The sequence below is a fragment of the Kogia breviceps genome, chromosome 3, assembly GCF_026419965.1.
Source record: "Kogia breviceps isolate mKogBre1 chromosome 3, mKogBre1 haplotype 1, whole genome shotgun sequence".
NCBI classification, from domain to species: Eukaryota; Metazoa; Chordata; class Mammalia; order Artiodactyla; family Physeteridae; genus Kogia; species Kogia breviceps.
In genome coordinates this window covers 18,259,149-18,268,455 of record NC_081312.1, presented here as the reverse complement: position 1 = coordinate 18,268,455, position 9,307 = coordinate 18,259,149, and the positions used below count along the sequence as shown (strand labels likewise).

Here is a 9,307-nt window from a genome sequence, read left to right as displayed (position 1 = left end):
ACAATGCTTTCAAGAGAAGGCTTTACACAGACCCTTATAAGTGCTTTGTCCCTTGCTATTTGTATTGATCTGACCTGAGTTAGCCAAGTCTTCACCCTTTTATTGCAGGGTAATGTGGAAGTCTCCAGAGGTGTGGCTTTTGTTGGGTTTAGGACATACTTCATACCAAATCTTCCAAACATAGTTTCAGTGACCCTACCTGCACTCATGAGACGAAAAGCTTGATTCACAGCCTCTGAAATGTGGAGGGCTCAGGGGAACAGAACGGTCCATGCCAGACCCTCTGGCCTGTAGCTGACCTTAGTTTAAGCAAACAGATTATGTATAACCCGTGATATAATATTTGTGACTGGACAATGGGATGTTCTATACTCTTTTATTTAAAATTCCATATAATGTTAAAAGTTTTGGTAAAGAATCATAAAGTCACCCTTAATTGGAAATTCCTGAAAAGCTGAAGACTCTTAATATTTAGTCACAAACTAAATTTACCTGAACATTTTGTCATAATTGAAAGGACTGCGCACACTGAATTCAGAGCCTTCCTAGTATGCTAGGGTAGCTACAGATACACACACACACACACACACGCACACGCACACACACACACACACACACAATTTTACAGTATCTACTTTTTTCCCTCTGGTCTTTTCTGTTCAACATCATATTTGTGAAAGTTTTCCATATTACTACATGTAGTTTATTCTTTGTGCTATATACTATTCCATTTTGTGCAAATATACCGAAATATACTTATCCCATCTACTACTGATGAGTATTTGGGGGGTGTACAGTTGGTGCTGCTGGTGCATCTTTTTGGTGAACATCTGTTCACATTTCCGTTGGGCGTATCTTTAGGAATGGTGTTGCTGGTTTTTAGGATGAGCATATGTTCAGCTTTGGTAGAACTTATGTCAACAGTCCACTCAGACCAGACAAACTTACGTATTAGGTGGTGTAGCAGAATTCCCAGGTGTCTAAATTATTGTTGCTCAATCTCCTCACCGATTTAATAGATGCAAGCCACAATCCCAAAGATTACAGGAAAAAAAATGTTATCTCTCTGGGCTTTCCATTTCTGTGTCATAGAGGGCTGAGGCACAGAAGCCAATGGATTAAAGCATTTATTTGAAGGTAATTAGACACTGATCTCACAGGTTTATGCAGGAATATTGCCAACTTTAGAACTTTCACCTTCCTTAACTAATTTCATTTAATTTCTTTTTCTTTTTCCCAATTGCTGTAAAAATTCAAAATGTATGTAAATACGATTCATTGTAGAAAACCAGAAACTATAGATAAAATAAAAGAGAACATTTAAACACTGTGAATTTTCCAATTTACATGTTTAAGTAGCTATCTTGAAACCCTTAAATGTCCAAGGGATCTCCTTTCCCAAATATACTCCTTATTCCTCAAAACAGATCATGACTAGATCTCTGCCTCGATGCTTTTCATTCTTGCCCTCATTCTCTGTGAACCACTTCTATGTCTAGGAATATACCGGGCTTTTCCCATTCTGAGTCTTGAACACCACCCTTTCCTGTTCCCTTCTTTTGAGGGAGTATTATGGGCCTCATTGTACAAGACAGAATAGAATCAGAGAGGTTAAGTGACAAGCAAATGTCACACAGAAGAGCCAAGTTCAAACCCATGTCTCTCTCCTTTCATGCTGAGTTATTTAACCATTCCACTCTATTAACCTTCCTTTTCCTGGTAAAGGTTTCCCAGGCCTCCCAAAACTGGGTAAGAGATTATTCCCTTTGTGCTTTAATAACCACCGGTGCACATACTAACGTATTTCATTTGTGGGCTTAAGGTGTTACCCCAATGGATTTTAAGATACCTGAGGGTAAAGACTGTCTTCTCCACTATTATATGTACAATAACTCCAGGTAAGTCATTCATTGTCTCATTGCCAATTTTTATTTTTTGTTATTTACTCTCTGAAATTACATCAAATATGTAAGGATCATTTGATGTGGCAGAAACTCCCTCATTATTAAACTACCTGAACTCCTATCTGTCTATTGCTCCAAATCACTGGATAATTTGGGAGGCAGAATCTGTGGTCTTCAATGGAAGACAGAGCTTTAACAGGCCCCAGGGGATTGGGCATTTCCTGCATGTCATGGATGAAAGTGATGAAATAGCCATTTTTTGATGGCATTGGCGTGGTGCAACTGATTTCCCTGCAACCTGTTAGTGAGGCTACAAAACCTTGATAAACAACAATAGATAGAAGGGAGTAGAACTATTATTTTAGGGAGGATGCTGAAATCATCTCTCTATGTAAAGAATTACACAACTAGTAAGAGTTTCTTTGCAGTGTAAAGGATTGCAAGGAAGAATTATAAATACCTATTTGCAACAGTACAATATTATTCCATTACAATCATCTCTATTTTATAACAAGATTATTTATCCTCAAATTCACTTTCCAGCCAATAAAGTAATGCCAAAATAATTTTAGTTTTGCGGGGGGGGGGGGGGGTTGGATGAAAAAAGAACAACAAAATAAAAATAATTCACCGAATTAATAATTGGTTGTCAAATTATTTTCTACCAACTTTTTTCAGTTGAATTTTAACAAAAAAATATTTTAAATGTTACTCTGTTATGGAAAGTATTTATTAATTCTATTTCTCATTGGACTAATAGTCTTGTCTCTTCCAGATTTTCAGTAATTCTAAGTTAGCATGGAATCTAAATGTTTGGAGTTAATATCTATACATATTGACAAATTTGAATTTTCGTGATTGACTGAAGCATTTAACAATGAATGAACATGTATTAAGTGCTTGGTACTGTATTGAAATTTGTAAAGATAATATCCGATTCCTATACTCATGTGGTAGGTAAGAAAAAGATACTAACTAATTTATAAGACAGTAACAGAGATTCATATTGAAGTATAAATAAACTAACATTCAAATAATTATAAGCGATTGGAATAACAGAGAAGCCTTCACAAATGAGGTGGTGTTAGAGCTGAATTCTAAAAGAAGAAGAGCATTTTTCTATATGGTAATGTTTGGAAGAAAGTTTAAGGTCAAGGGTTAAGACATGGATTTCTGAAAGAGAATTCCTTATAGAGGGAACCAAAGGTGGCTAATATGGCTGAAAATGAATGGGTGTGCAGTGACCGATGAGATTCAAACAGTAACTAGTGACCAGGATATGAAGGGCCTTAAATGCCACACTGATGAATTTAAATTTTATACAATAGACAAGGAGAAATAATGGATGGATTTTTAAGTAGGGGTTATCAGCTGAGTTTTCTATCATTTTCAGAAGGAAACAAAACTTTGGTTATTAAATGAAGGCTGGCTTGTAGGAATGAGAAATAACACAAGGAGAAAAGTCAAGAGGCTAGTATGGTCCTTCAGATGAGTGATGATATAGGCGAGTCATTCTAGATGTAAGTAATATAAGCGCCACAAAAGTCTCACCAGAAGAGCTGCTATTCTCAGAGTTAGCCCCAAAATCTGAATCCTAAGGCAAAGAGTTGGATTGTTCTAGGAAACGTATATTCCTGTCTTCATATTCCAGTATTGCTGTAGGACTTATACTGCACAGGCTCGTGCCAGCACATAGGCCAACTAGACCGAGAATCTCTCCAACCACCAAGTACCTTAGACCCACAGTTCTCACGTATTAGCAGGTATCGGAATCACCTAGAGGTGTCGCTATAATACAGGTTGCTTAGCCACACCCCTAGAATTTCTGATTCAGTAGTTCTGGAGCCTGGTAATGTGTCTTATTAACAAATACCCAGGTGATTCAGATGCTGTGCGTCTGGGGACCACACACTGAGAACCACTAGTAGACAAAATTGTGAAGAATGGGAAGTTATAAATTAAAGAAAAAAAATCATATACTTCAACAAAAATGTAAGGATATGTTAGAAGAATATTTCTTGCAGACTTCTTAATAGGAGAACCAAATGATGAAATAGCATAAACATCCAAAGCTAGACGCTTAATTCATGGAATAACATAATCTATGGCTGAATAATATGCATTCATCCAAAACGAAGTTGTATAATAATATTTAAAGAAAGGGCAAACTGAGAGAGTATTGAAACTGATTGAGTATAAACAAGAATTGAATTTTTACCCTTTGAAGTAAAAATTTTTCTCTGCTTGTACACGTGTACATATGGATACAAATATAGAACAAAAGATTAGAAAGATGTGTCCCTGAGGTTAGCGGTGGTCATATTTGAGTGGTGAAATTTATGACTTATATTTATCTTCCATAGATTTGATATATATTTTCCAAGCATGTCAATAAATACAACTAACTTTAAGCTCACAAAGGTATTTTTTGATGCAGGTATGCATTTGCATTAATACAAAAGGAAGGAAATCAAAAGACAAACAACTAACATCATAATCACTAACCCAGTGGGAAATAGAAAAGTCATTCTGATTGATCAAATTTTGCACCAAAGGAGTGACTATTTAAGCTGTGCTCTTTGCCACTTTAGGGACACAGAGAGACCCAAGATGAAATGGAACCCATGTGAGTTGAACTGACCTTCCATCTAGGCATCAGAATGAAATTCCCAGGGTCGACCTTTGGAGAGACAATCATAACTAAATGCACACTAATGGTGAGTAGCTTAGGTTCACGTCCAGAGGAAATGGAAACACTCTAGGCAGGGAACAAAGCCACGTGAAATAAGAAACCAGGCTCCCTGAAGGAAAAGAGATAGAGGCGTGGGGGAGAGAGAGGAAAGGGCAAGCCATGAAGTCCTGGGGGAGATTGAAGGTTCTTGTGGCACTTTAAATTATGCTAGCTTGACTTTCACACAAGATTGAATTTAGCTGCCAAAAATGAATCTACTCTTTCTTTCCTTTTTTTTTTCTTTTTTTCTCCAAAATAGTATTAAATTTATTTCAACAGGCCATCTGAGCTATTCAGCTTTGTTATGAGCTGATGAAAATCCATCATCAGCCAATGACAGACCCTGCCTTCCCCTCACTCCAATTTAAGGTCTACAAGCAGCTGCAGCATTCATGTCAAAAGTCAGGTGCGTCGAAGGCAAGTCTTCCTCTACTAAGATTAAAATTTGGCCTCTGTTTCTACAGCCCAGAGTCACCCATCAGGAAACTTGCTCTCTTGTCACCTTTCCCAGGGAAGAGCCATTCATTCCATCAGAGAGGTGTGTTAAGGACCCTGAAGGCAGACACACTCTGGCTCTGATCTCATCTGTCTCCACAGACTAATGAGAACCAGACTTGATCTGAACTTGACCTACAGGCCACAGAGAAGAGTGATGGCTGCCTGCAACTCATTCCCTGAACTGTGCCTTTCCTTGTATGCAATGGAGAATTCAGGAGGGATTATTTCCAAAAATCTACTTCCTGTGTCTCTCTGCCACTGTCACCATATGGCATTTGTGGTCTGCTCTACCGGAATCTATAACTAAATGCAGTGTTTGGTACTTACCTTGGGTGAGTTAAAATGTGAATAATCTAGGCCCGCTGTAGCGAGTCTCTGGAGTGAGGACCAGACAATCTGGAGGTTGGAAAGACTCCTTGGGTGATTCTGATGCAACTAAATTCTAAATAACATGGACAAAATGATAAAGAATCTGAGTGCGTTCTACAACTTGCTAGTTTTGTGAATTTGGGAAAATTACTCTCTCAGAACCTCCGCTTTCTCATCTATAAAGCCATGATCATAATATCTGAATTCCTACAATTGTGGAATTCAACCGAAGCCCACAATAAATCAATAAGCGTTAGTTATTATTATTTACCATGATGATAATAATAGTCTTATGTACATAGCGACTTGGTGAAAAAATGATGGATTTTGGAGTAAAACTGAATTCAAATTCCAAATTCAGTATCTGTGGCTTCCAAGAGATCAGGACTATTCCTTTTCAGAAAAATGTACAGGTTGAGTGCCTACTGTGTGTGTATCATTGTAACACCTGGGCAGATAGTGAAGAATGAGATATATAAGTTGCTTTCTCACTTTCCTAGCATTTCCCATCCAGTGAGGAAACAATAACAAAACATACATGAGAGACACACAGACACACACAGATATTGAAAAGCCTATGAAGAAAACAAAGCAGATATTTGAGTAGAAGTTTCTAGGGCTAGGTGGGAGATAACTTTGGATGAGGTAGCCCAGAACATTCCCTAAGGAGGCCGCATTTGAGCAGATCTTGAATGATAAGGGGGAGGTAGCCACGTGGAAGAAAGTCTTTGTACATGCACTCAAACACGGCTTATCACTAGTGACCTTAATCTTGGCCACTGGGTTAAGGTAATATTTGTCAGGTTTCTTCTGTGTAAAGTTACCATGTGCCCCCATCCATATTCTATTCTGTGGAAGTGAGTGACAAGTTTCAGGCCACTTTCTTCCAGCGATATTATCCCAGGAGAAATCTCCTTCAAATGACAAATAGGCAAGAACAGTCCAACAAGAAAAGGGTTGGATGTAAGCTGGTAGAACAAAACTCCCATCCTGAATTACACTTTGGATGATCTTAAATTTACATGAGATAAGCATCTTGACTGCATTATCATCATAAAACCTCAGACAAGCTATTTCCTGATCTTATTGAGGCAAGCTAAAGTGGAAGTCCTTGTCATTCTTTTTATTTTTTTGTGGTATGCGGGCCTCTCACTGTTGTGGCCCCTCCCGCTGCGGAGCACAGGCTCCGGACGCGCAGGCTCAGCGGCCATGGCTCACGGGCCCAGCCACTCCGCGGCATGTGGGATCTTCCCAGACCGGGGCACGAACCCGTGTCCCCTGCATCGGCAGGCGGACTCTCAGCCACTGCTCCACCAGGGAAGCCGCCTTGTCATTCTTAAAGGCTGCTTTATTTCTGCCCATCAGTTCCTGTGAAATGAGATGTTTCTCGGACTCAGCACTTAGGACACAGTTGGACAAACCACAGATATGGTCTTTGCCACAGGTGCATTGCTCTCAGACTAGACATCCAGCTGTCACCTGCCTGCATAGCAGAAATCAGGTGAGACAGGCACGGTCAAGAAACACTGAGTAAAATTCACACAAAGCAAAATCTAACTATGAATGTGCGTTTACCTGTTCTCTCATAGTCTCAACCCAGCCCTATAATTTTGAAAATCGAATCGCTTTTTCCCCTGACTATTGAATTATGTTTTAAAAGTGCTAGATTAATCGTTCTCAACTTTATTTCCTGGAGGACTAGTTAAAGCACAGATGGCTGAGCCCCATTCCAGAACTTCTGATTCACGAGTTCTGGGGTGCAGTGCAAGAAATTACATTTCTAGCAAGTTCTCCACTGATGTTGGTGCTGCTGATTCAAGAATCACACTTTGATAACCACTGTTCTAGATAAATCATTTGTTTCTAAGTCTTTTTATTTAAAAAAAAAGAGAAGAAAACTCTGGTTTTGGTATTTGAATGAGTTTAAGTTTTCAAAGGTTATGGTTTTTAAGAAGATATATGTGACTGGATGCTGTTGGGAAACAGGGGTGGGGAAAAGGCAGGAGCCCGCTCTCAGTTTGGGACGACTCTCAGGGCTGACCCAGCGTCTGAGTTTACTGTGAGCCTGGCTATAGGTCCTAGGTTGTGATAGGGCTCAGGACACACTAAAGCATGACAGGAGTGATTGTGACCTCTGCCTGCTTCACCCTTCTTCCCCAAAACATGTCATAAACCCTTCTGTAAGAGGTCCCCTCCCTATACCCAGAGGAAAGGAGCGTCTTCATCTCCAAAGACAAAGGGACACCAAAAAGAATCTAAACAAACAGACCTTCTAAGTTTTCCCCAGTTTACCGCAATGACGTCTACCCCTTATCCTATCCTATTCCTCCAAACTATGCACCCTATGTCAAGCCTGGCATAAAAATACACAGGTCTGTTTCTTTGGGGTTTCATTTCCTAATGAAGGCTCCCGTGTCACATAAAACATGTATCAAATACATTTCTGTGCTCTTCTCCTGTGACTCTGTCTCATTTTAATTTTCAGATCTGGCCGAGGACCCTCAGAGGACTGAGGGAAACGTCTTCCTTCTCAACAGGTGCAGATGCCTTGCAGTGCAAATACTATCTCTGCTCCATCCTGTTTCCTTCACTCTCCCAAATGTGTTGCTTTCCAGAGTATTCTCCCATGTGCTTTCTGCACAGAGAGATGTGTGCCTCAGCCCAGGGATGAAAGCTGACCAACGCTTGAATGGGTGGTGACAGTTGCATGTGTGATTGTTGGTTGGTGTTTAAGGTTGCACAAACACACGCTGAATTTCTGAAACCCTGACAATTGGTTTTAATCAAGTACTACATAAAGTCACTGTCACAGATCATCCTAGTTTGGCTCAAAATAGACTAAAATCAAAATCCTTAGGTGGTGGTATTATTTTTACTCATATCTTCTGAAAAAAACCAAATAAATGTTGTATATTCCTATAAACTACTTCCCACCACTGCTGACTTTACTCTGTATAGAGATTGAGCAGTTGAATCATCTGCCTTAATTAAAAAAAAGAAAGTTGATGAGAAATTTTAAATAACATATTAGGCGTATTGATTGGTTTTTAAAAATGTGAAAAGCATTTTCGCATTCTAAACAACTCTTGGTGTGTAAATGTCCCCCGGCAAATATATTTGACTACTCATTTGGTTGGTGTTAATTGCATTCATATTTATAATTTGCCTTTCAGAGATATTTTTGTCTATTAAAAAGGATGTTTTATATTCCAGCCACTGTGACCTGTGTGTGACCACAAACCTCTCCCTCGAAAAGCAGCTGACCTCTGCTATTCTTTCCTCTTTCTCATTTTTTCCCTGAAAGCAGGTGTTGCATCTGTCACTACTTGGCCACAGTGGACTGTGCTAATTAAAACTTATAAATTATGTCCATGTGGCATTGCCTCTCTCCTGTGAGGCCGTCCTATTTGTTTGTTATGCTACATGCGAGTAGGGTTAAAGAGGGCCACCAATTTTGCATAAACACAGACCGAAATGTTTGAAGGCCGGAGAGCATGTACTGCATTTCTTTGTATTCCCCACTGTGTTTTTCTGTAACTGGGGGTCCACGTGTACTTGTTGAATGATCTGAATCGTCAAGGGAGGGATTTTGTACACATCGCATAGGGCAGTTTAGGAAGCAAAGGAGGGTAGCTGTAAGACCACAGCAAACATGTAATCACTGATGGTTTGGGGAACAAAAATTTGATCTTACATTTTTCTCCATTGCCATAAAAGTTGTACTGCCCTGTGATCCCTCCTTCAGCACTTTGCTTCAAGTTGGCTAACAGTGATCTAACTGAGGCAAGTACCCTACGTGCATGTT

At 39.5% G+C, this 9,307-nt stretch overlaps 1 long non-coding RNA gene across 1 annotated transcript; it reads left to right on the top strand.

Moving 5' to 3' along the window:
* Positions 1–1,822: 1,822 nt before the first annotated feature.
* LOC136793915 (uncharacterized) lies at positions 1,823–5,453 on the top strand. Its single transcript, XR_010839999.1, has 3 exons — positions 1,823–1,898; positions 4,496–4,621; positions 5,100–5,453. It is a non-coding gene; the product is annotated as an uncharacterized lncRNA (long non-coding RNA).
* Positions 5,454–9,307: the final 3,854 nt, after the last annotated feature.